The sequence below is a fragment of the Acinonyx jubatus genome, chromosome B3 (genome assembly GCF_027475565.1).
Source record: "Acinonyx jubatus isolate Ajub_Pintada_27869175 chromosome B3, VMU_Ajub_asm_v1.0, whole genome shotgun sequence".
NCBI lineage: Eukaryota > Metazoa > Chordata > Mammalia > Carnivora > Felidae > Acinonyx > Acinonyx jubatus.
Window position 1 is genome coordinate 109,871,649 of NC_069386.1, and position 27,053 is coordinate 109,898,701.

Sequence of the window (27,053 nt, forward strand, 5' to 3'; positions counted from 1 at the left end):
GCTTAGCCAGTTCCTAATGCTTCACTTTCTACTTTCCCTTTTCATATCTCTCTACCCTTTCCTTTTAGCTACAAATCACTTCTCTCACCTCTCACCATGCTTCTCTTGCTTCCTGGCCGCCAGACAACACTTCCTTCCCTAGAATGTCAGTAAGAGAAAGAAGGACCCACCCCCTGGGAGAGAGGTGGTTCTGCATCATCCGTCTGCTCATTTGCAGCCAAACCTAAATATAAACCATGCAATCGAAAAGGAGACTGGAAACCACTCAGGTGGAATCAGATCCAGAGACAACACTCTAGAGAGAGGAGAAAGAGACATGGGGGTCAAACCCAGAGGCCCCAAGACCTGGCCTGAACATGAAGGTTGCTTCTGACACTGTGAATATAGGAGGAGAAGAGAAGGCTGCCATGAGGTCAATAAAGGACACAGCTGGAAAAGGGTAGGGGAGATGGTTGAGGCAGAGGGAACACATAGTGAAACTGTTCCAGCCCAAGTACACAATAGGTAGTCCAAGGACAAGAAGGAGATATTTCTGGGTTGGGTTGTGGCTGGGGGGTGGCTGTAACTATTAACGGTGTCAGGACTTGGCTTTTAGCAGATGTGACTCCTGGGTTGCTTAAGACAAATTAAAACAAGATGTAAATCCCATAATCTTGTGGAATCTTAGGAGGGATGTGAAGGGAATGGTTCCTGCCATGCCAAGGAAACTAGGATATGGGAGTTTCACATCTAGCTTCAGAAAGGACATTCCATGAACAAGGCTCACAGATGAGTAAATTTCCCTGCAGTTCAGCTGCCTCCAGATACATCCTCCATGTTGCGTGACAGGGAATGGGGACTCTTATCAGGAAAGATGGGTATGTGTCAGCCTGCTGCTGAGACCCTCCTTCTGTTCTCAGAGATGTTTGCTAGGAAGGTCCCCCGGTGAGCTCATGGCCATCTTCAAAGGAGCATAGAAGAATCTGGGCTTTACATGCATCTTGGCTAGTGGGTTCTTCTTAAACATCCAGTGTTGTTGGGTTGCTCATTAGTACCTAGAATTCCATAGACTCGGAATATCAACTAGGGAAAAGAATATTCTACCACAAGCGGTATGCAGCTTGTAACTATAATTAAGAGATAAGGGAATTGAAGGTGTCAAAGGGCAATGAACTTGCTTAATTCCCATACCCCAAACGTAAGTGAGGAGTCCAGAATCCTCCCCTCTCCACTCAGTTCTGAATGAGGCTACCTTAAGTATAACTTATATACATTTTACAAGTGGATGGATCTAAAACTCCACTCCATTCTGGACCCTGAATCCCAACTCAACATCGTCCCCAAAGCCTCCAGGGAACAGTCAGGGTTCGGTCCAATTCAGCACCGTAGGAAGTATTAGCTCACAAAACAGCCAGACAGAGACCTTCACGGGCTTTTCCCAAGTCCATTTCTCTTGTTGGAAGTTGTTCTTACTGATACCTGGCTCTGTTCAGGAGTATGGTGCTGCCGTATTTCCATGGCTGCCCTAGGCTTCCTTACAGAATTTTCTCCAGAGCTTCTGTTTCAGTTATGGTAGAGCAAATCATCCCAGAACATAGTGGCTTAAAACAACTATTAATTATTTGTCATAGTTCTGTGGATCAGTAACGTAGGTTGGGCTCAGTAACATAGGTTGGGGGGCAGTTTTATTGTGGGAATTGTCTGGACTCACACATGTGGCTGTAGTCATTTGGCAACTATATGAGGACTTGTGAGGGTAAATTCCCCTTATTCACACATCTGGGACTTTGGTGCTGGTTATTGGCCAGGCCTTGTTCTCTACAAGGTCACTTCCTGTCTAGTAGCCCAGCCAGCGATATCTTATGTGGTGGCAGAAGCATTCCAACAAGGTGAAGGTGGAAGCTCCAAGACTTCTTGAGGCTGAGCCTTTGAAATTAACACATCATTTCTGCCACATTCTTAGGTCAAAGCAAGTTACAAAGCCAGCCCGGATTTCCGAGATGGGAAAATACACTCTAACTCTTGCAGAGAAGAGCTGCAAAATATTGTGCCTCCCTTTTTCAATTTCCCACATCTTCCTATTGCACTTAGCACGAGGTTCAAATTTCCTGCTGTTTATGGCCCTGCCCCCTCTCTCTAAATTAACCTACTACCGCTCTCTCCTTGGTTCATTACAAACAGTTGTTCTCTTTTTAGGGCTTTTGTATTTGCTGTTTCCTCTGCCTAGAATGCTTCTCTCTCAGAGCTTTGGGAGGCTGAGTTCTATTTTGTCTCTAAGTCTAAATGTCAGCTTCTCAAGGAAGCCTTCCCTAAGTAATTCTCCCAGTTACTTCCCACCTGTCTTATCCTCATGTGGATCTTAGTAATATAAGGAATCATCCATTCATTCATTACCTATTTTCTCACCAGAATTGAAACACATGAAAGCATAGCTATTAATTCTCCAATTCACCCCTGTATCCCCAGTACCTGGAATAGTACCTGGTGACATGTAGGTGCTCAATAATGATTTGTTGAAACAATTAGCTGTGCAGTGTTTACCTTTATAGCTTTGAAAATCCATATCACCTTAGAAGACAGGACCAAAAAGAAGAAAAACTCAATCTCCATTCTCAAAGTTGAGATAAAAAAAAAAACAAAACACAGTGGGTTCTTTTCCTGCAATTAGTACACATTGCCACCAAGTGGCAGTGTCTTAATCATTTTGGGCAAACTATTGGGCAATGTTTTTCTTTAGATTCAAATGATGTTGTTTGCCCAAGTCCAAACATAGTAACTTATTTTCTACTTTTTAGTTATTAACTATTTAGTATACTTTTTTCTTGGGGGGGAGGGGGTGGTGCATGAGTTGGCGAGGGGCAGAGAGAGAAGGAAACACAGAATCCAAAGCAGGCTCCAGACTCTGAGCTGTCAACACAGATGTGGGGCTTGAACTCAAGAACTGTGAGATCATGACCTGAGCCAAAGTCAGACACTTAACCAACTGAGCCACCCAGGAGCCCTTAGTATACTTCTTAAAATTGCTGACTTGAAACAATAGACAATAAAGCTGTTTATTCTCAGAGAATAAACATTTTTCTTAGGGGCACCTGGGTGGCTCAGTCGGTTGAGTGTCTGACTTTGGCTCAGGTCATGATCGCATGGTTCGTGAGTTTCAGCCCCGTGTTGAGCTCAGTGCTGACAGATCAGAGCCTGGATCCTGCTTCGGATTCTGTGTCTCCTTCTCTCTCTGCTCCTTCCCTGCTCATGTTCTATCTCTCTCTGTCTCTCAGAAATGAATAAATGTAAAACAATTTTTTTAATAAAAAAACAAAAAAAAACCATTTTTCTTAGAGAAACATTATTTTTTTCTGTGTATACATTAGTTATCAGTTACCATTAAATATAACTCTTCTCCCATAGCCATGCTCTGATTAGTATGTTCTTTTTACTTTACTGTAATTTCCATCTTCTAGCCAGTATGCTTCAAGGCTGACATGTGGAGCTGGACCTTCAGGCTAGATTTATACTGCAAAGCTTTGTGGCTTCTCTTAGATGCTAGCTCCATCCTCATTTAAAGCCTGCTGATGACTTAGTTCCCCTTGTGTTTCAACTCCTTTTTTTCTCAACCCTAACTCTTTTATTTCTCTTCCCTGGAACAAAATTAGGAAGAGGGAGAAAAACACCTATTCCTTTATCCTGAACACATGATTCTGCCTCAGGTTCTTCCTAATACAAAGAAAGTAATTTCTACTTGTCCTTAAATAAGATTCAAATATCTCCCTTTATGTTGTTTTCCCACTGGGAGTTCTTTAAACTAGTGATCATGTACAACAGGACTTAGCGAAGCCATAGCAATGGTTCCACAAGAGGCAGTTTATACAAAGCATTTTTTGTGATAAGAGTTCCCCAGAAACTCTTTTTCTAACAAAAGACATAGCGCTCTTAAAAGGAAAAATGAAGCAACATTTAGACAAAGCTCCTGATTGGGCATTTAAGCTCCTCTGAAGAGTGCTGGTCCCAATCGGTGGCTAACCTCATGAGTCAGCAGCAGAGATCCACCGGAAGTCACTTTAATATCTCTGGGACCACGTTCCTTCACCAGGCATGCTGGAGTTCAATAAATGCTCACTGAGTGCTCAACAGGAATGATCCAGACCCAGGGCATTCCACAGCACAGCTGCCCAATCCAACGTAAAGGGTGATTTTTTTCTTCTTTCTATGGTGATGGCCTACTCACCTTGAGTGGGTGATGGCCCACTCAGTTTTTGCATATTGCTAACAAAATCTGATCACCCTGAGTTTCAATGTCTTTTAGAATATGTATATGCAATCACCACTCATTAGGACAATATTGGTGTGTAGTGAATGTTGATTGAATGAATGAAGGAAAATGACCAGAGTTCATAGTGTTAATTTATATCAGCGTCCTCTGATATTTTTGTATTGCACACCCCATTAGTTAAAAAGTAAACAATTCCCTTTGGGTGCCTGGATGGCTCAGTTGGTTAAGTGTCCAACTATTGATTTCGGCTCAGGTCATGATCTCATGGTTTGTGAGTTTGAGCCCCGTGTCGGGCTCCACACTGACACTGGGGTGCCTGCTTGGGATTCTTTCTCTCTCCTTCTCTCTGCCCCTCCCTTGCTCACACTCTCTCTCAAAATAAATGAATAAACATTAAAAAAGTAAACAACCTCAAAATGTATATTATTTATTTAAAAGTTATTCAGATATACTACAGTAGTAATGTTTTCTGTACATGAAGATATACACAAAAATATAAATTTTAAAAAGGATAAGATAAAGAAACAAGTAATACTTTTAAGTAATTATTTTATTATTGGCAATATTTACTCTCACTAAAATCTTTTACATATTGTTAATATTCTTTGTGGGAACAATGCAGTTCAGTATGCAACTTTCTGTTTTAAAATCTTGGTTTAGGACTTTGTGATACAATCATTCAATGGTTTCGTCCTAAGTTTGGTTTGTTTTCTTACTAGGTTTTAATTGCTGTCTGAGGTAAAAAACACACTTGATAGATCAAAATGGAAGGCTTGCACCATCAGCCTCTCTTACTAAATCATGGTATTCTTTGCTCAGTCATGTTCACCAATTATGCAAATGTTTTGTGGAAATTCAGCTAATACCTTTCTGTGTTTTCTGATCTCAACCTAATTTTCTTATGAATGAATCAGAAGGGACACTGATGGAATATAGCTATGTTTTTATATTTTTGTAAAATGTGTTCAAGATTGTGTGATTGATTTTTAAATGCTAGAAAATCCAGTGTCTTAGTGTGAAGACATGAAAGATGTCATAGGTGGTGCCTATGTCGTGTTCAACAATGTCACATAATGATGAAAACAATGGTTTCTCTATAGCACCAGCTTCTTCTGAAGGTCGGTTACTTTCTCACTCATTATTAAATTGCCACTTTTACATTGAGGAACAGATTAGGTGTGTGTGTGTGTGTGTGTGTGTGTGTGTGTGTGTATTACATATGTATGTATTCTACTTGTTAGGTAGAAATCTAATCGTTATTTGACATTATTTAAAAGATCAGAAATTTGACAAAATTGAATTTTTGCAAAAACACAACCAGCAGCAAAACACAAAATTGCATTTTTGCAAAAACACAACCTCCTGTATGACCACTCTTAAGGACTTTGCCACAAGATAACCAGCAAACCTCTCCACAGTACAAATGATTTGCATGATCACTCCACGTGTCATTACAAAAGAAATATTTTACTACATTGCAGATGATCTCATTTTTGTAAAATTAATACCAACCCTTACATTCTCTGTTTCTGTATGGTCTCACTACTCGAAGTGTGGTACATTGACCAGCAGCAGCAGCATCACCTGAAGCTGGTTAGAAATGCAGAATCCAGGACAGGTTAGGACGACTGGATCAAAATCTACATTTTACAAGACCTCAGGTGGCTCACACACACGTTCAGGTTTGAGAGTATTGCCCTATGAAATTCTGACTTCTATTTCTTTGTAAGTTTGTGTTTTTGTTTGTTTGTTTATTTATCATCCAAGTTAGTTAGCACATGGTGCAACAATGATTTCTGGAGTAGATTCCTTAAGCCCCTTACCCATTTAGTCCATCCCCTCCTCCCTCAACCCCTCCAGCAACCCTCTGCTTGTTCTCTATATTTAAGAGTCTCTTATGTTTTGTCTTCCTCCTTTTTGTATATTATTTTTGCTTCTCTTCCCTTGTGTTCATCTGTTTTGTATTTTAAATCCCTCATGAGTGAAGTCATATGCTATTTGTCTTTCTCTAATTTTGCTCTGCATAATACCCTCTAGTTCCATCCACATAGTTGCAGATGGCAAGATTTCATTCTTTTTGATTGCTGAGTAATTCTCCATTGCATATATATACCACATCTTTATCCACTCATCCATCAATGGACATGTGGGATCTTTCCGTACTTTGGGTATTGTCAATATTGTTATAAACATTGGGGTGCATGTGCTCTTTCAAAACAGCACACCTGTATCCCTTGGATAAATACCTGGTAGTGGAATTGCTGGGTTGTAGGATAGTTCTATTTTTAATTTTTTGAGGAACCTCCATACTGTTTTCCAGAGTGGCTGCACCAGTTTGCATTCCCACCAGTAGTGCAAAAGAGATCCTCTTTCTCCGCATCCTCACCAACATCTGTTGTTGCCTGAGTTGTTGATGTTAGCCATTGTGACAGGTGTGAGGTAGTATCTCATTGTGGTTTTGATTTGTATTTCCCTGATGATGAGTGATATGGAGCATTTTTTCATGTGTCGGTTGGCCATCTGGATGTCTTTGGAGAAGTATATATATTCATGTCTTTTGCCCATTTCTTCACTGGATTATTTGTTTTTTGGGTGTTGAGTTTGTCAGTTCTTTATAGATTTTGGATACTAGTCCTTTATTCCTTTATCTGATATGTTGTTTTCAAGTATCCTCTCCCATTCCACTGGTTGCCTTTTTGTTTTGCCAATTGTTTCCTTCACTGTGCAGAAGATTTTTCTTTTGATAAGGTTCCAGTAGATCATTTTTGCCTTTGTGCCCCTTGCCTCCGGAGACGTGTTGAGTAAGAAGTTTCTGTGGCCGAGGTCAAAGAGGTTTTTGCTTGCTTTCTCCTCGAGGATTTTGATGGCTTTCTGTCTTATGTTTACTTTCATCCATTTTGAGTTTATTTTTGTGTGTAGTGTAATAAAGTGTTCCAGGTTCATTTTTCTGCATGTTGCTGTCCTGTTTTCCCAGCACCACTTGCTGAAAAGATTGTCTTTATTCCATTAGATATTTCTTCCTGTTTTGTCAAAGATTAGTTGGCCATACATTTGTGGGCCCATTTCTGGGTTCTCTATTCTGTTTCATAGATCTGAGCATCTGTTTCTGTGTCAGTACCATACTGTCTTGATGATTACAGCTTTGTAATACAGCTTGAAGTCCGGGATTGTGATGCCTCCGGCTTTGGTTTTCTTTTTCAAGATTGCTTTGACTATTTGGGATCTTTTCTGATTCCATACAAATTTTAGGGTTGTTTTTTCTAGCTCTGTGAAAAATGCTGGTGTTATTTTGATAGGGATTGCCGTTTATTTATTTATTTATTTTGAGAGAGAGTGTGAGCAAGCATGAGCAGTGGAGGGGCAAAGACAGAGGGAGAGAGAGAATCCCAAGCAGGCCCCTCAGCATCTGGCCCAACTTGGGGCTTGAGTCCACCGCAGTGAGATCATGACTTGAGTCAAAATCAAGAGTCTGTCTACTAACTGACTGAGCCACACAGGCACTCATTTGGCTTTCATTTCTTTGCTGCAATATCTTGCTTAGGACAAATGAATTAAAGAATTTCACACATGGGGCAAATCTGTAGCCTGACTTGCAAATCCTTTTTTCCTCCAATCAAACCACTTGTTCCTTTGGTGCTAACATTCACTAAGTTTTCAAGAAGCCATTTTCTATGGAGAATACATCTTCTTAGTGCCTCATTCCATTAGTGACTCTCTCTCTCTCTCTCTCTCTCTCTCTCACACACACACACACACACACTTTGTTCTTACAAAGTTCATTATTGAAAAATAACCTAGTAATACCATTAACTCAGACATCTGTACTTTCACCCCAAAGCATAACAAACCTCCCACTCAGTATAATTCGTCTGTACACATTTCTTCTAACCTTCAACCATGTTTTCTGTGCATCTTTAAATATTATTTGCTGATCAAGGAATCCATTCTAGTTTGTGACCGTATTCTTTTCCACATCTGTTTCAGCCATTTTTACCATAGAAGGAAGAACACAGAAAAAATATGCATGATCTTTTGCTTCTTCTAAGAAATCCTTAAAGATGCTTCTTAATTGTTGTACACTGACATTTAAAAAAAATAGTGGATTGGGCGACACCCAACCTAAAATAATGCCAACGCTATTTTAGAAGTTTGGTCTTCATTCTGAATGCTTACTTTTTGGACATTCTGCTACTCATGGTGACTTCCTACTCACATGCAGCCTAACATTTGAGGCAGGTTAATGACAGTGGATGTAAACATGTATTTCAAAGAATCATCGTTTCCATGTTTTTCATTTGGCTGACGTCTCGTCAAAAGTGATCAGATCACCACTGCTGCACCTCGCAGCATGGCTGACCCAGAGCCCATTTACGTGCTGGGCTCATGGTCAGCTGGGCCATTTCCACATTGTCTGTCCGCATAAATCTTCCAACTGCTATTTCTTGGCAGGAAACTTTTAAAGCCAAGTGTTTATTTTCTGAGAGTTAGTTTAGTTAAAATCAGGTACTGTATTCCATCAATGTCCCAACAGGGCATATTTCACACTACACTGAAGTGAAAGATGCCACGTGTAGAGCCCCAATTTATGTCAGCACAAGGTCCATAGGTGACAACCGTGTACACCTTGGCGAATTGTTTATAAAATTCACAGCAGCACGCTTCAGTTCTGCTTCCAAAGCAGAGGTGGGTATATGTAGAATGGATCTGCCTGGAAATAGGAGAAGAAGGGCAAGTGATGGTCACTTGGGATGGTTGAAGCCGATGGGGAAAACATCCTCATCACAGACTCGCCTTCCTGACCCCCGGTATAACCCTTCAGTTTGGCCCTGGGAGATCTGGCTTTGTAGATAGGAGCTCATTTCTTGCCTGTCCAGGTATAATATGGATGTAACCCACAGCTGTCTTGTCCTCTCTTTGGCAAACACTCCTATCTCCCCACACACGCTCTTAAACTCTTCCACAGTTCAATACTCTTTTCTTGTAAACAAGACTTGGAGAGAATATTTTTTTTCTCTTGCCCAAAAGCAGATTCAACCTACTCCATCGAGGTGGTAGAGGGCTTTCCCCCTCTCTACAAAAGCAATAAAGCTGACTTTGCTGTCGTTAAGTTTTATAAGGTAGTGCTGACCCTATCACGGACTGTTCTCCTCCAGACTGCTTTACTCATTAACCACAGCTGAGTGTTAACCTTTCCAGACATAAATAATACAGCAGCACTTTGGCCTGAATGGAAGAGGGAATGGCTAAGCCTTTAATTTGTCTTTTTCCCTTGGATACTTGCAAACTTCTTTTTCTTCTTGTGTTTGACAAAATGTCAAAACCGTATTTCTCTTTGTGTTAAGAAATTCTTCATCCAGCCCTGAACCTGTGCTCTCTGCCATTTAACTTTGCAACATGTGTGGTGGGAGGGTGACTCAGCCATGTGACGTGCTTTGGCCAGAGAGATATTAGCAGACGCGACCAACAGGCTGCAAATGGGTGTGGGCACTGGAGCTTGCTCCCCTGTGCCTCCACAATCACCAGAATGACAAGCTGTGTTAGCCCACTGGTCCCAGGATGAGGCTGAGGTTCATATGGAACAGAGTACTTCAGTCACTCCAGTTACCACAAACTCATCCAGATTAGCTGACAACTGCTGAGTCTCAGACAGGGAAGTCCAGCCAAGATCAGTGAGTGAAGCCACCTCGCTGACCCCAAGTTGATTCCAGAAGTGAGAGCATAAACACTGGTGAATGCGCCTGGGATTCCGTGGTTCTTGGGTCTGCCCTTCTGTCTAAAGCCTGCCCCACCCCTGCACTCTGGACCCAGGCAAGCCCTCTTGTCAGGGACCCCTCTCTAATCATCACCCTGACTCCTACTTCCTGAGCCCCTTCTTCCTTATTGGCTCTTTTCTCATCAGCACTGGAATCATCTCGTCTCTCCTATCATTTGCTCCTTGTGTCTTATCATCCTTGTGTCACTTGCCACCTCATCTGCCCTTCCCTTTACAGGTAGAATATTGAAGGAGAAAGTTAGCCCTGCCCCCAGGTTCCACTTCCCACCATCCATTCACTCTGCAATTGCTCTCCTGTCACATTACCAAAACTGCTCCTGCCCAGGCCACTGGAGATCTGCTAGTTACAGAATCATGGACACTTGCCCTCCTTCACCCTTTTTCTCCCCCCTCTCTCCCCCTTCTCCTCTTACCCCTTCACATATTCACTCTGGCATCATATTTTCCTGGTCTCCTACTTCTCTGCTGATCCTCTGGTTGCCTCATGATCCTTAGGCTGGTTCCCTCAGGGTCTGTCCTCAGATCCCCCTCTTTACTCTCTACCTGGGATAATCTCATCCCATTCCCATTGTCTCTGTTACCAACCATAGGCTGGGGACTCCCACATTTCTAAGTCCTGCCAGTTCCCTGTACCAAGCTTGAGAAATGTATGTGTAAGAGTCTGTTGGAGAGCCCAGAGACAAATGTGAGATCTCTACAATTTAACGCAGTGGTGTCCCCTTTAGACCCCCTCTTTCCCCAGTGTCTGCCATGTAAGTGAACACTACATCTCTCCCAGCCAGTAACACAAGCTTTATTTAGCCTTAGCTTCTCTCCTGCTTCCTTTTCCCACATTCAACTCATTCTCAAGTCCTGCTAATTCTACCCTCCTAACACATCGTCAGTCGTTCACTGTTCTCTGTCTCAACGTCAGCTACCTTAGCTCAAGCCACTTTTATCCTTTGACTTGATTGCCTTTCCAGGCTCCTAACTTGCCTCCCATCCTCACCTTTCCCGGCTCTAAGCCATTTCCCATACTGCTACTAACACCATCCTCCTAAAATGAAAATTTGATCACCTCATTCCTCTGCTTAGAAGCTTTCAATGATTTTCCACTGCTGGGAATCACCAAAGTCTCTTTGTGGTCTGGATACTTGCTTACCTCTCCAGTGTAACCTCTTGACATTCCCTTCCTAAAACTAGTGGAAGCCATAAAGAGCTACTTGCAGGGGCACCTGGGTAAACTCAGTTGGTTAAGTGTCCAACTCTTGATTTTGGCTCAGGTCATGATCTCACGTTCTTGGGATTGAGCCCCACATCAGGCTCTGCACTGACAGCACAGAACCTGCTTGGGATTCTCTCTCTCCCTCTCTCTCTGTCCCTCTCTCGCTTGAGCTCTCTCTCAAAATAAATAAAGAAACATAAAAAAAAAAAGAACTACTTGAAGTTGCTCAAGGACACCCTGTTTTCTCCCTCTTGCAGCTTTTGTACCTCCAGCTCTGCCTGCTTGGAATAACCCACAGCACAGACTTGCACTGGCAGGTCAGGTATGAAGCATCCCTGTATCCCCCACATGTATTGGCACATCACCCCCACCCAGTCTACTACTTACACTCTCCCCTTTCACTCAGTGGCCTCCTTCCCTGTCCATCAACTGTGTGCAAGTCCTTGAAGCAGGGATTGTGTCTTCTTCATCCCTGCATCCTCAGAACCCACCACATCTGGGAACATAGTAGGTGGTCAATCAACGTCGGTTGACTGATTTGACTGAGAAAATAAATTAATTAATACGCACATGAACCACAGACCTCTCAACTGAACGCTTTTCTACCTTGTATACTGTAGAGGGAAGACCTTTTGATTCCTCAAAGATTTCCTCTTCTCACCTATCATCTACAAATGGGTTCTGTCCTTATTCTATTGGTGGTATCTTTAGGTCCTATAAAAATGTCTACAATTCTTTTATGAGCTATCTCAGAGAAATACACTTCTTAAGCTTCCCTTGTCTCTAATGGTTGCCATATGGGGACGTGATACACTAATGTTTGCTTCAATAAGCTGAAGTTATTGTTAAAACAAACTGAACTGCCTTCAGCTCACCTCCCATTCTAAAGGGCCCACTAAAATTGATTCTGTGAAATAGGTTTTTAAAAAATATCCTCCTTAAGGACAAAATATAAACAGGGGAGGGCTGTTAGCTCAGAAAACACAAGCCTATTTGGAGACCACGTTTGTTTCACTTGACCACGCAGGAGGTGATAACATCACTGTCATAAAGCGGTCTAAACCTGTTTTCATCCACACTAATGGACCCAGAGTTCTCAAAGATTCTGAGAACAAAATGATGCCAGATTCAGCTTTGAATGACTTGGGGAGTGACCCAGCTATGACATGCCCACAATTCATGTGTCTGTGTGATGATGGGGACAGTGCACACAAGGACTATAGCACAAAATTTCTTGTTCATTTGTACCGTAAGTTCTCCATACTGATAAACCAGAGTACCACAATTCTGTATCTAAAAGCTTTTCTTAGGATGGCATGAAACCTACGGATTATGCCAATTTATACACAAACACACACATATATTTTATAATATTTATCATGTAAGCCTTCTGTTTACTATCTTCTAAGACTAAGAACAGTAAATAGATCCAGACTGACTATTTTCTTGCAATATGACCCATTTGGAGTCATATTGTGAATTGAGGGTTCTAGAATCACCATCAGGAAAGCACTTCAAGACTGGAACTCAGCTTCAATACGGAGAAGAATGTTTTGACTCTCTAGCTCCTGTTGGTAGAAAGCCTTGGCAGTGGTCATTTGGCTGCGTAGTTACCTTGAACTCTGATTGCTTGTGTCCACTTCCAGGGTGAAATGTATCCTCAGAGGCCTGAAAACATACCCCAGACAGGGAACACAGATGGACGGGCCAAGGAAATGCATCAAATAGACCTGGAAAGGCAGTGGAGGTTCAGAGCGAACACAGCCCCAGGCAAGGTACTGGGAGAACCCAGTATATTATAAACATATAATATAATGTTGTCATGATCTATGCCAGACCTTTTGTTTTTGGACTGAGGAAGTAGAGTTCAGTGTCTGCAAAGTTCTGAATGAATGTTTTCTCTCCAGCCATACAAGTCGTAGGAATGGAGAGAATGACCTCCAACGACTTCAGAAGGTAGTGGAGTGTCCAAACTCTCATGACTATATACTCCTATCAGTTAAAAAAAATGTATATTTATTTATTAATAGATTGCAAGCATGTACTACCATACTAACACAATGTGCACGTGATAAAGCATATACAAAAAAAAAAAAAAAGGAAACTAAGCAATGTCTGAGATAAACGTACAGGGCTTCTAACACTTTCTTCCCACGTGATACGAGATTGCCGTTCATGCCTCCTGTTGTGATGAGGGCCGTCTCTGCTAATGGTGAAGAGCTTTAGCTACTCACATGCCAGCCTACAGAGAACAAAAGGAAGATCAAGTGAGTGAGAAGTTGGAGAATTCTTCAGAGAGGGGATTATACGTGGAGATGTGGACTTCCATTTCTGGAGATGTACTGGACCAGAAATCCTGATAACCTTTCCACTCCAAACTAAACAAGCAAACAACAATTTTTTAAATTGAGTAATTTAAATAATTATTTATGAATAATATGTTTTAAAAATTCAGAACCCTTGGGGCAGTGGAGAAAGACTCAGGATATAAAAATAAAGTGGCCATGGAAGACAGCAACTGTCCTTAAGGGTTTCTCGGACCCCTTCATCTATTTCAGTGCCTTGGGTTTCGTGGCCATGCTGTGGAAGGCGGGCAGTTGGAATGGCAGGGGTTCCCCACACACTACTCCCTCAGTGGAAGGAAAGAAAATTCTGCTTCACAAGGACACAAACGAGGAAACTTGTCTCAGCCTGCCTTGGCCCTTGGAAAAAGAAAAATCTCTCCCAAATAAGTATCCCAACCACAGAACTGTTTCCAGGCAGGTCTGGGGCTTGAATTTGCACTATCTCTGTGTACGAAAAAGCATGGAGATTAATTACCAGGAAATTAGTTCAGCCCGATGTTGAAAGCACCCTGGCAGATGGCAGCAGCACAAATGCAAATTCTTTCTGGAAGAACAGAACTTTGTCAGCCCCAGTCTCCTGGGGTTCCCATCGATACAGGCCTGAGAAACGGGCATGCAGAGGAGAGAGAAGGTCAACCACAGAGTCAAGCAGAGTTTCCCAAAAGAGATGGTATAGAAAATAGGAAGAAGCAGTATTAGAAGAGTAGAGGCTGAGGACTTTCCAGGTTGGAATCACAATAAATCCCAAGCAGGATAACAAAGAAAAAAAATCCACACTTTGACACACTTTTGTAAAATTGCTTTCACCCCGAAGGCAAAGAACAGATCTTAAAAACAGCCAGAGAGGGAACTTGGATCATAGGAACGGCAACTGACAGCCACAAGCCTCTCCAACAGCAACACAGAAGCCAAAAGTAGAGGAAAACCAGCTCCAAAAGGCTGAGAATCAAAAATGGTATACCCTGTGAACATGTCTTTCACGACAATACAGAGAAAGAAAAAACATTTTTCAGACAGATGTCAAGAGAATTCGCCACCATGAGAACCTTCCTTCAATAACCTCTAACCTTTGAGCGATCCCTCTCATTCTGAGAATAGTTCTCACAGTGCTGATCCAGAGACTGGCAGGAGTCATTTCTACAGGAGAAGATGGTCGCCTCCCTTCTGTCCCTCTCGCACTTCCTGTCTCGGTCCCATGTGCCCAGAGCTACCTGAAAGGGCTGGGTGTATTTCTTCTCTCCCTTCTCTTATCACATTGTTGACATGACATTAAGGAGCCCCCTGAAGGATTGTTCTTTTCCTTTCCTGAATGGGCTGTCTGCACCAGATGTTAGAAATCAGATTCCATCCAGAAATCTCCGAAAAGAGGCCCTTTCTGGGCTCCCCCACAAGGCAAGGCCAGAAAGGCCTACGGGGTTCACACAAGAAAGAGAAGGCTAACAAGCTTTGTTTTCCAGTCGGCCTGATATTCATCGCCATCGGCAGTGGTTCAGTGTGCTCGTCACCAACGTGTCTGGGTGACGCTAACAGCACCGTCAGGTGAAGTGAGAGGGGCACAGTGAAGAAAACACCAGGAGGCATAATTACAACGAAGCGCTAATAACTCTGCCCATCAAAAAGCCCCTTCCCTTGTAACACTGGGCGCAGTTCATTAAGCAGCGCTGCCAGCTGGAAAGGAGTAGGCAAACATGTGCCAGGGTGAGCCTGTCCTTGTCCTCGAGGCTGAGAGCACCTCCTTGCAGCCCAGCTGCCTAGAGAGCTCGTGGACACAACGTGCAGCTCGAAGCGACTCATGATGTCAGGAGCTTGGGACCAGTCCTTAGCACCCCACCATGGAGTGACTCTTCTGAAGTGAATTCGCTCCAGGATGGAGCCCTGCAGGGCATCAGTAGCCTGCAGAGGCAAGATCGGCTTTTCTCAGGGAGCCTGAGCATCCAGTACGGCAACACGCATCACAGGACAGAGGTTCATGCATAAAAGGTTCAGGCAAACTACAAGTGTCTGACTAATTTTATGATTTCCAAATAACACAGCCATTCCACCGTCCTTCACAGGGAAGAAAAACTCAGGCATGATTCCTGCCTCATTTGCTTCTTGGAACAAACTTGCTAAGACGGAGATTATTGGCATTCTTACTTTACAGATGGAAGGTGCTGAAGGGGATAGTGAAGGGGTCAATGCCCTGTGGCTGGTAAGCTCAGAGCCCTAGTCCTTTCTATGCAAAGACAGAGCTTAGTCCCACAAAGATGGTAGCTCCTAGCCTGAGAGGTTATGCAAGTACATAAAAAAAATCCTATTAGTATTTATGGAGCTCTTCCTTTGTGCTAGGAACACACACAGGGTTTTACATGTGTTAATTCTTTTAATCCACACAGCCTCCTAGGAAGTAAACACTATTTTTATTCCTATTTTACAAAATTGGAAAACTAAGGCCCTGAGATGTTAAGTTTCTTGCCCAAGGTCATAGAGCTAGTTACCCCTCCAGAGCCTTTGTTCTTCATTCCTCTTGTGAGTGTCACATTCTTTCATCCCTCCTTCCTCTTTCCTCCAGCTCTCTTCTTCCTCTTCTGTCCCTAAATAAGGTTCTGGTAGGTACTGAAATGATAAACCAATATAAAGAAAATTTTCAGGGAGCCCGGGTGGCTCAGTAGGTTAAGCGTCCAACTCTTGATTTTAGCTCAGTCATGATCACATGGTTCATGAGATTGAGCCCTGTATGGAGTCTGCTTGGGATTCTCTCTCTCTCTCTTTCTCTCTTTGCCCCTCTTTTGCTTGTGCGCACATGCTCTGTTTCTCTTTCTCTCTCAAAAAAGGAAATGTTTGTTCATTGTTTTTTCTTTCATCACCAGTGCTGTCACCTACTAAGTTCTCAAACTGGATGGCATCTTTGGCCGTTTTTTTCTGAGGAGGGAAGGATCAGCATTAAGTGACTTAAACTCAGTCACTCTTGAAGGCACCACGAGCATGAGACCTAACAGGTACTTTGTGACTGTGAATGAAAAGAAGCCTGACTGGCGAGGACTTAACCCAGGTCTTGGCAGTGTTAGCTGGGGCTGGAACTAATGATCCACAACTCGATCTCTGTGACCTAACCCGGGGCTGGCATCCACAATACACCCAGGTGCAGAGCACCTGCTGGCTGCCCGCAGCCTGGACCAGGTTCTGTCCTGGCAAGGCTAGCAGAACAAGCCTGCTTGTGCTCTCCTCACCGCACCTCCCCAAAAAGCAGGTGTACAAGTTGGCTGGCCATCAGAGGAGGTGACTGCCCCCCTGGTGTCACATGTAAGGTTTATTAAACTGCAGAGCATCAGAGCTTCATTTGTGACTGGCCAATCCTCAGCAGCCTGCGTTTGTCATCCGTTGTCACTGACTGTGTTTCACTGTCACAGCTTTATTAGGATGCAGTGACACCTTGCCATTGCTCCTTTGTTTGGGCCCATTGACTGGACCATATGTCTGAGGAGTCTCTGCCAATAGATCTATCGTATATTAATAGGCTCTGCTTTGGATTCTGCAAACGTTGCCAGGCTAGTCATGGGTAGAAAAGGTGTCTTCAGGGGCAAAGATATAGAGGAATGGATAGGCCCAAGTTTTTTGGCCCTGAAGTTTATATAATGGTGAGGACCCTCTTTAAGAAAAAGAACACATTATGAATATGAAATTTTGGGGCCCTTGCAAGGCCCTTGGAGGGACTATGTGAGTGGGATGGGTGTGCTGATAATTAAACTTCATTAGCTTCACGGTAAGAGTATCTCTTGTGTCAGGCGATCCACAGATGGATGGAAGCAAGCCTGCCACATCTGTGGTTGCCATTGGGGTAGACCTCTGCCGTGGCTTGCTTGAGGGTCTATCTATGGAAATCAGTCTTCCTGTTTAGCACTTAGCAAAGGAGGAGAATGCAGGAGAAAGAAAAAGATTCAGTTCCCAACACAACTTCACGAAAGAAGAAAGTCAATTGCTCCACCTAACAGAGCACAAGCCACAGAGAGAGTAGAGAAAACAGAAGTGTCCAGAGAGTGAAACAATCTCTCACTGGGCCCCTAAAACTCATCAAGAAATGAATCAACACTATTTTGGAAGGAGGAAGAGGGGCTGAAGTAAAGAACTAAAATATTGTTCACTCATCCCACTAACGAGTCTTACTGTTGTCAGTAGGTAGAGTCATCTCTATGTTGGCTATTTGCTATTTGTTCCCCATCTGCTGCCCCCTTATATTGCTTTCATTCACTGTCTGCTCATCTCTACTTTGCTGTTAGCCCAAAAAGCTACCAGTATGGCTTGCATCGCCCAGGCTCCCTGGCCCTCTGGCCTACAGTTGGTCTTGGCCATTGGGAAGCACCAGCAGGAGACCAGAGGTGAGAGGACAGAGGGACTGGGGTATTTCTTTCCTGTTTCTCCCTGCTTCAGTGTCATAGTTCTGGCAGGGGCTGAGCCATTATGCCTCCATGATTACAGTTCTCATGGGCTCTGGTCACAGGCCTAGAGGCAAAAACGACTTCCCACTGTTAGTGTCTAGGTGCCTCAACATACAAAGGACTGTCAGCTTGTCCAACTGAGGCCTCTTATGACTTTCTTTCATAGAATGAGAAGGAGGAGGAAAGAGAGAGGGATGCACAGAAACAGGGTAACAGGCAGAGAGTAAGATAAATAAAGAGAGAAACATACCTGAAATGATTAAATGAGAACTCTTTTTATTTGCTAAAGTCAGCTTGGCCATTCCCAGTCAGCATTTCTGAAGGATCTTTGAAATAGAACCGAATGTAAAATGTTGATGATTTGTAAAAGCTGTGGGGATTCTTATGTGGAAATAAAGGGGAAGAAGATCACACTTGGTCTTGAAAGGAGATCTGTTGTTTTGAAGTTGGAAGTTGCGCTAAGGGTGGCCTTTTGGCAGAAACATTTCTCTCAAGTCTTTAGAAAGTGATGAAGGGTAAATAATAAAGATTCCATCTTCCTTTGGCTGCTGGTGGGTCAGAACCATTTGGGCTAGAAGAGCCTGCTGGAGAGCTGAGATCTTAGCCACTGTAACCTCAATTAGTCATGGAGCTTGAACAAATTCCTAAACTCCAGTGACTCCATTTCCTTTCCTGTGAGATGGGATTGATGATGCCTATTACTTCCCCAGTGATGCTTCATGAATGGAAGCTCGCATAAATATCACACTGTACAAGTGCAAAGAGGACAAGTTCTTTTAGTAAATTGATGATACTTGGTCCAAAAACAGAGATTATTTTAAGTGTTACAACCATACAGGTTTTCCATGTTGGAGATTATAGCAATGAGAGTCCTAGCAAGAAACAAAATACAATGAGCACACTCATTGAACAAAAAGCCTTCTTACAAAGGTGTGGTCAGGGTTAAGAGAAACAGCAAGGCATGTTGAAGCACGCAGAGACTACAAAGAGTGGGAAGCCATTGCTACCTCTAGGCTTCTGACCAGAACCCAGTGAGAGCTAAAGCCATGGAGGTAGGGTCACTCAGGGTCACTTTCAATAAGAAACTCAGTCCTACTTCAAAAAAAGAGGGTAAGAGGTGAAAAATGCCACCATAAATCTCTTGGTTGTTTTCTCTTAAGCCTATTTTGGAAATAAGTGAACGTATCTATTATAAATCAACTAACTTAACAGGTAAACATTGTTACTGACATCACAGAGTTTGTTAACTTTTATTCCAGAATAAATTGTCAAGGCTTCCTTAAATAACAAACATTTGGCTTATTGAAGAATATATGCTCATTTAAAGGGGTTTCTGACTTGCCTTTTTTTTTTGAAACTTAAACATGTCGATGGCTAGATAAACATACCTGAAAAGTAGCCTTGACCCACAGTTTCCTTACTGACCAGTAGTTCTTCTCTTTGGTGGTGGGTTCATCTGCCCCCTGACCACTAACCCAATATCTATTCTCCACTTTATCTCTTAAGAAGGGAGGCCCAGTGACCCAACTGGAGTTCCAGGGTTGTTGATTCAGCTCAGAGGTTGGATAGAAGCTTGTGGTTCTTCTATATAGAAACTTTCTCTTGTCTGCTTCATAATCCCTCTCTCACTACACATGCCCATAGAGAAAGGCTCAATAACTTTGTCCAGGAACTTTCATGGAGGACAAAGCCCTTCACATTGGCCATAGGGTCCCTGAGGCCTGTCTGTGCACTGAGCTTTTTCCACAATGAGAAATAGATTCTCAAAAGCTGCATCTAAAAATATAACTTGCTATTGATTATCTTCCTGCATCAGGGAAGGCCAAAAGACATCAAAATCTTATGACCAAGAGAAATCCAATGAGCAGATGCCCTTTGCTCTGGGCCATTAGTTTCTTTCACCCTGCTTAGGGATTCTGTAAATCACCAAAAAAAAAAAAAAAAAAAAAAAAAAAAGGAGAGTAAACACAAGGCGAGGGTGAGGCTAACCATAGAAGGGCCACTCAACCCACCATACTCCTGATCTGTCAGTATCTTTACAACTCCATGCCTTGTGCAGGATGCCTGAGTGAAAATCTTTCCCCAGGCTAAAATTCTATACCTGCTAGGAAGTCAGATGATAAAAACAAATGGGAAAATAATTGAGCTGCGGCTGTATTTGAGCTGCAAAATTTCAGAGATGAGTTCCCTCAGCCTAACTTGATATGAAGAATACAACTTTATTACACAGCATCTATGACTCTATATCTAAAAATTCTTTCAGAGCAAATTTATTTGTGGTTTGGACAATTTGAGAGTTTCAGGCCAAGGAGACACTAATGTCTTTAGCTGAGATTTGGAATGACCTGGAAGTCCAATGAAACACAGATACAGTCTTCATGAAGGGGTCTACATGAATCCTGCTGTCTCAGCTTCAGGACCTCCTACACTGGAACCTACCTTGACTATCCTTTTGGTTTCCCATTCTCTGCTATGGTTTGGCTTGTCTTCCCTCTGGCTCAGGCTACACTTGTCTGAACTTCCCTCTGGCCTTCCCAGTTCAGGTCATTCAGACTCCATGAAACTTGGACATAGTTTAGGAACTGCCTTACTGCTGTCCTTCTCAGTGAACATAAAGCCAAGCCATCTGCTGCAAATAAGGGAATGGAAACTACAAATAGGGACAGGGTAGAGAAATTGAGGCAACTGATAAAGGATTAAATTAGTCATTAGAAAGTTTCAGGTGCTAAGGGGTTGGCATCGCTCATGCATAAGGATGGCCCTACAATGGGCATTCATAGGCACCACTAAACAGCAGACCTTGAAGAAGGGGTGGTTGGATTGGATTTTTCAAGTTGGGATTGTCAAGGTGCTGATTACCAGTGGAAAGATGACAGCTCACTGGGCAGAGGAGAGGATTGGGAAGAGTGTTTGTGAAGTGACTACCAATGAAAAACATAATGGTCCAAAAGGAGGGATTGTCAGAATGCACCAATGGACTAGAAGGCCCAGCAGAGTCAGAGAACTAGAAGTCTTGAGGGATGGAAAAATGTGTCTGGTGAAGCTGGTAACATGTGAGAGAAATAGGAAGACAGCCAGGAGTGAAAATACCAAATTTCAGGCAGCACAAAGGGAGAGGGAGGAGGTGGCTTGGTTTAGGGTGTGGCCATGGCAATTGGTGGATGAGGGGAGGGAGGGGTCTGGACTGGGCTGATCGGTGGCCAGTCCTTGTAGACCTTGAGGTCAATTAGCCTAATGGCAGGAACAGATCTTTCCAGAGAACATGGAGCTGGTAAATAGCAGTGACTAGAGCCCAGGCCTCTGGGCTCCCTTCTTTTGTGTTCCCTGCATTAAGAAGCACTGCCCACCCTTCCTGCTAACATTGGCACCAGCTCACAGTGGAGAAAACTGTAGGAAGCCCCACTTAGGTCTCAAATCCAGGTGTCAGGATGGCAGCCCCTTCCCTGTTCAGGAAGACCCTGGGGTGCATCTCTGTCTATGAGGTTGAGAATCCTGACTCCTGATCCACCTTCTCATTCCAGATTAAGTCCTTAGAAGTACCTACCTAGAGGTTAGCCTGGAAAAAATGATGAAATGGACATTTTCTTTTTTTTTTTTAGATGAGGTTCTTTGTTCTTTTCTCCTGGTTAGATCTTGTCTCCTCCATGACCCTGTGTCTGAGCTAGAGATGTCACAAGTGCCAGTCCTCAAGCAACACGGAATCAGAATCTCAGCATTCTGCTTAGTTCCAAGTTAACATTCCTGGCATCCAATCAAAGTGCTCATTTTCTGGTGCATGTTCAAAAGTCAATACCACCATCAAAAACAGAATTCAAAAAATTGGGACAATGTTTTGTTTTGTTTTAATGGAATTTTCCTCTTAAAAATGAAAATTTAGCTACCAAGAAATGGCTACCAGCCAGGAGAAAGGGACACTGTGATCCTCTGTAAGTCACACTACCTCCCTGGGCTTTCTCATCTTGAAATATCTGAGGTCTCTTCCAGCTTTAAACATATGAATAGACTTAAATTGTTAAATAGCTTTCATGGACCCCAAAAGAAAAAGAAAAAGTCTGGTTTAGTTGTCGTTGTCATTTTTTTTTTAAGAGACGCTGAGAGAAATCCTGCACCAGTGTTGTTCCTATTCACCTCATCATTTCCTTTTCTTTCATTGCATCTCACATCTCGGCAGAGAGTTTATCTTTACTCTATTTCCAAAATCTCCCATATTATTCTCATGGTGTCTGTTTGACTCTATTCACTGTATTGAAGTTTGGAATACTGTTTTCTTGAAAGATAACACCCAAAGCCAAATTCTTATAAAAGACTGTCGCTTTGGTTTGAAGAACAGAAATGAGTTAGCAGTAAAGATAAGGCCCTCCCTTCACGTTAAGACCAAAGAATTCTGAAATCTTTAAGAAGCCCAATTATTAACTGCATACTTCACTGACGATGCCAAAATAGATACATTATACTTTACAGTAAAGAAATATCACCTTTAGCAAAAGGCAGGGACAAAAAGTCCATTTAATCATCACTTATACAAGAACTTGGAGTCCCAGCATGACTTATCCCTTATCGCTTCAAACATTACGTCATTTATTCCCAGCTCTGTTTAACTCCCTTGTGTTGGATGTCTTCCTTTACTGAAATTGATCTTTGTTAATACCAGGCATAATGTGTTCTTCATTTCTTAAAGGAAACCGATGGACTCTTGCCATGACAGGGGATAACTGGAAATCTATATACTCCGGACACGATTCCCCATCAATACACTGAAATGTCTTTTCTTTAAAAATAACAGCCCTGCATGAATGTGATCACTTTCCCAAATTAGTGTAATTGATGCACCCTGAGACCTTAATGATTCAGAAAGTGCATACTCGAGGGATATTTAAATAGCTATTTTGTAGGGAGATAAAATATGGGCCAATTCACTGAACACGCATTCCTTCAGTTTAGGAAACACTCAGAGCTCGGCTGAGGGCTGGCCAATGTGTCAGGAGGGCTGCTGTTAAATGACAAAGAGGGCAAATGATTTTGTACTTGCATTATCTCATCCTTTTCTAGGCCTTCAGTGAAGGATGTGCAAGACTGTGCATTTGAGGACGTGACAATTATTACAGCAGGGATTATTAAAGCAAGTATTACCAAAATGGAGATAAGACTCAGTTTTCTAGTCTGCAAATTTGGGATGATAATAATTTTTACTTCCTGGGGGTTGTTTGCTGATTTGAATCTAAATGAAGTGCCAAAGCATTATTGGGCCTGTAAAATAGCTCTGAGATTCCTTGGAACTTTTTCCTATGGCACCCTTTCTCTCTCCAGTGCAGTAGTGCTGTCTCCATGGGGGCTGTTCCGGAAATACTGAATACATGAATACATGAATGAGTAAGCTCCTCCACCAACATCTTACAGGCATGCTCCAGCTGTAAGCCAGGGGGAATTGGCTGTGCTACTTCCAGCTAAAAGGTAGCAAGTATACCTCACTCATCATTTCTAAGCCCTTGGCAGACATAAATAATCAATCACAGCATTCTTCCCAAATGTGGCCTTCAAGCCATTTCTCAAGACAGCATTCCAGGCAGCCATTACTGATTGTTCAGAGCTGACATCAGAGAGAAAAATCCATCTGAAATCTCTGAGGCTATCCAGATCATTGTCAGGGCAGAAAAGCTCACCCTGAACTGATGTTTGAGCCATTGATTGATCACAGCTTCCATCCTGGATTGTCAGGACTGCTCTCAATACTACCTCGTTGCCCTGTGGGTGGGGAAGGTAGGAAACTTAAGTCTATCCAAGGGAAGAGGAGCTTGCTTTCAGCCGAAGGGCCTTGCAGAAGGACTTATCTGATTTGCCTTCACCTGGTGGTCCTGGACCTCACCTAACCCACTTTCCTTCTCAAGTGAAGCAGCCCACTGTCAACTACCTGCAGTCTCTGGGCTTTATGCTCTTGGTCCAGAAATCCCCCAGAAGTTAACCAGTTTAATAACAAGCCCCACTCTTGCACTTCACTTGTGTGCCATCACCCTTCTTGGTATGTGTTGCTTCTGACCTTATTTGGCCGTGACCCTTGCCCAAGACATCGCTCCTCGCTGCTCAAATTCTCACCTGAATCCCTAACCTCCTGATGCCTTCTTGTCTACTCCCAGTTATCTGGATACTTGTCTGCAGTTCTGGTGACTCCTGGCAAACATCAGGCACATTATGCTGGATGCATATTCAAGGATGTCAGCCTCTACTAAAGAAAGATCCAACACTTTCTCCCTGCTTTTCTTGGTGCCAGCTTCCTTAAATCCATTACCTAATTTAATTTTCAAAACACAGGCAGGAGGTTAATATAGCATCATTATAACCTATTTGGGACTAGAAATTCAGAGACAGTAAATAATGTGCCTGAGGTCACAGAGCTGGGATTCAAGATCTGACCCCAGAATCTGGACACTGCCTCCTGAATTAATGCATGCATGGTAGCCTTTTGGAGGGGTTCACAGTACAGGAATGTTATCTCTTTCCTTTCTTCTCTTCCCACCATCTCTAACCTCAGCTCTTCTCATCAGCACAACTTAGGCTCCTGTGACTCATGTGAGGAGAGGGAGAAATAACAGCCTTCCCTGGTACAAGAAGCCCAATACAGTGATTTGTGGCATGGGGCCTGATAATTAACTAAATAGGATCCTTTACAATGAAACAATCTCACTAGTTTTTATTGCCACATTAAAATGTGAATCTTAAGCAAAACAAGAATATAAATCTTATTGGAGGATGCTGAAGTTTAAAACAATATATACTCAACTCAGTTCTCAATAGAGAGCAGTCTTTATTGAAGGCCATAAACATTTCTGCGTGCCAGAGGGGAAATATGACCATAAAACTGGCTTCTATTTAGTGATTTGGTAAATGAAATCAATGGTTGTCTGAGTCCCAGCAGGACTCTTGGGGGCAGTCATTAAGGCCCCCACATACAAGAGCAACATTCTGTAGATCAATGTCACCCAAGGGCAATGTTACTCCCTGGGGGTGCTTGCGGTATTTGGGATAGGATATATTCCTTTTGGGGGACTATTTTGAGCACTGTAGGACATTTATATCTCTGGGAATAGACCACTTCCCATTCCCAAAACTACTTCAATGCATTTCCTAAAGAACCCATTGGGGTTCTCCTCTCCCTCCTGTGTGAGCAAACCAGGACAGAAGTGAGCGAACCAAGGGTAAGTCTTCACTGTGTTCTCTCTGCACAGAGGAGGGTGCCATCTGCTTCTGACTTACTCCAAGACATACGATTTGTTCAGAACAAGAGAATAAGAGAAAGCCATCAGGGAAGGAAGACAAGAAAGGAGGTTAAGGTTTCCAAGAGATACTTATTTATAAAAGGTGAAATCTTGACTCTTACGCAAATATAAAATGAACATGTCACTATAATGAGGGAACTAATAAGATATTACGACTAGTTCAGAGGAGGATTAAAAAAAAAAAAAAAACCACACATACATAGACCACCAAGAATGCTGAAAATAAATATAGTTGCCAAACTGGTCAACACCTGCCTCCCTGCTGGACACAGTTTGCTTTTCTACAGGCAGGAATCACTTGCACTGTTATCAGTATTCCACATCCTGACAGCATTGCCAAATAGTTTATAGACAATGAAAGATGAACCAGAGGGACGCCAAAGCTAGGACACCCAAGCAATCATTTTTGCGTGTTTCCAAAGTTTTTCATAGCTGATGTCACTATGGCCACCTCTCTCCTGCAATTCTCTCCAATCTCTCTTCCTTCTCTACACTCCAGCTATACTACCCTTTTTCACTCCATCAAAAAGGCCAAATCATCTCTATTTTGGAGACTTTGTGCTTCTGTTTCTTCCCCCTGAAAATCCATTCCTCCAGATTTTTGTGTGGTTGCTTCCCTCGCATCATTCTGTTTCAAGTCAAATATCATGTCTATGACAGACCTTTCCCACCTGTGGCTCCCTTTACAGTATCCCACATCACCCCTTCTTATTTATTTTGTTCTTGTGCCTATGAGCTGGGTCCTCCCTATAGACTATAATCTTGGAGGGCAGAGACGGTCAGACCTGTGCACTGCCCTCCCCAGTACCTGGGTTGAGGGTGCTTCAGAAATATTTGCAGATCACCTGGTTGCTTGGGCAGCCAAACTGAGGCAAGCTGCTGTTCTCTCCTGTGGCTGAGAGTGGCACAGGTGTGACTCTTGGATCTGGCCTCTTAACTGGGACAGGAAGATGCCCTTGATGGAGCTACTATGAATTGTAATTGCTGAGGCCCAAAAAAGGATGGGCATTTCAGGAAATGACAGCTTGTACAGGTACCTCCGTGGCCAACTCCTGATGCCTCAAAACTCTACTAGTCCCCTAGGCATAGAGGCCATGCCAGGGAAAGTGGGTTAAGGAAGTAACCCTGAAGTGACCGAGTTTATCCTGAGTTGGTGAGATTGTGTTTTCTGCTACTAGGTGGAATGGGACTCAAGACACAGAAATTTAAAACTTATGTTTTGGACACCTGAGATTTGTGGCCTGAAATTATTTTCCCTGCTACAGAGACAAGTCTCTAGGCTAACCATCAAAAATATGTTAGGTCACGAGTGTTGCATATCAATGTGTATAAAAGCCCCCCCCCACTCCTCCCCCCCGCCCCCCCGGATCAGAGGTTGAGAAGGTTGAATCTTTTGCCTTCATTAACCTACCGAGCTGTTCTCTACCATCTTGAACTGACTATTCTGTGTCTTTCCGTGTTAACTGGCTCTGCCAGTATAGTGAGGGCCAAGACGGGAAGGAGGTGGAAGAAGGGGAGAAAAGAGGGCATCTCTAATATTACTGTCACAGGAACTCTGAGGACATCTATTCATGCTTTCCACACATGTTAATTGGATGCCTGCATGTGTCGGGACCTATTCTAGGAGCTTGGGACACAGTGGAGAATAAAATAGGTAATCAGTTCTGCCCTTGAGAGTCTTGTATTCTAATAGGGGACAAGAATAATAAGGGATAAATAAATAATAAATAAGTAAATTCCATGGCAGTTTCAAAGGAGATGAGCCACTTAGAAAAAGAAAAAAAAGATTAGGACAAAGAGGA

The 27,053-nt window shown here is 42.9% G+C and overlaps 1 long non-coding RNA gene across 2 annotated transcripts; it reads right to left on the minus strand.

Annotated features, from left to right (window-relative positions):
• Positions 1 to 4,769: 4,769 nt before the first annotated feature.
• LOC113601343 (uncharacterized) lies at positions 4,770 to 22,328 on the minus strand. 2 transcript variants are annotated; one of them, XR_003422556.2, is made up of 4 exons: positions 21,525 to 22,328; positions 12,835 to 12,950; positions 11,608 to 11,716; positions 4,770 to 8,951 (listed from the first exon to the last, which is right to left on the minus strand). It is a non-coding gene; the product is annotated as an uncharacterized LOC113601343 (long non-coding RNA). The 2 variants fall into 2 exon arrangements; XR_008299467.1 differs by having other exon boundaries at positions 11,608 to 11,762.
• Between the last annotated feature and the right edge of the window lie 4,725 nt (positions 22,329 to 27,053).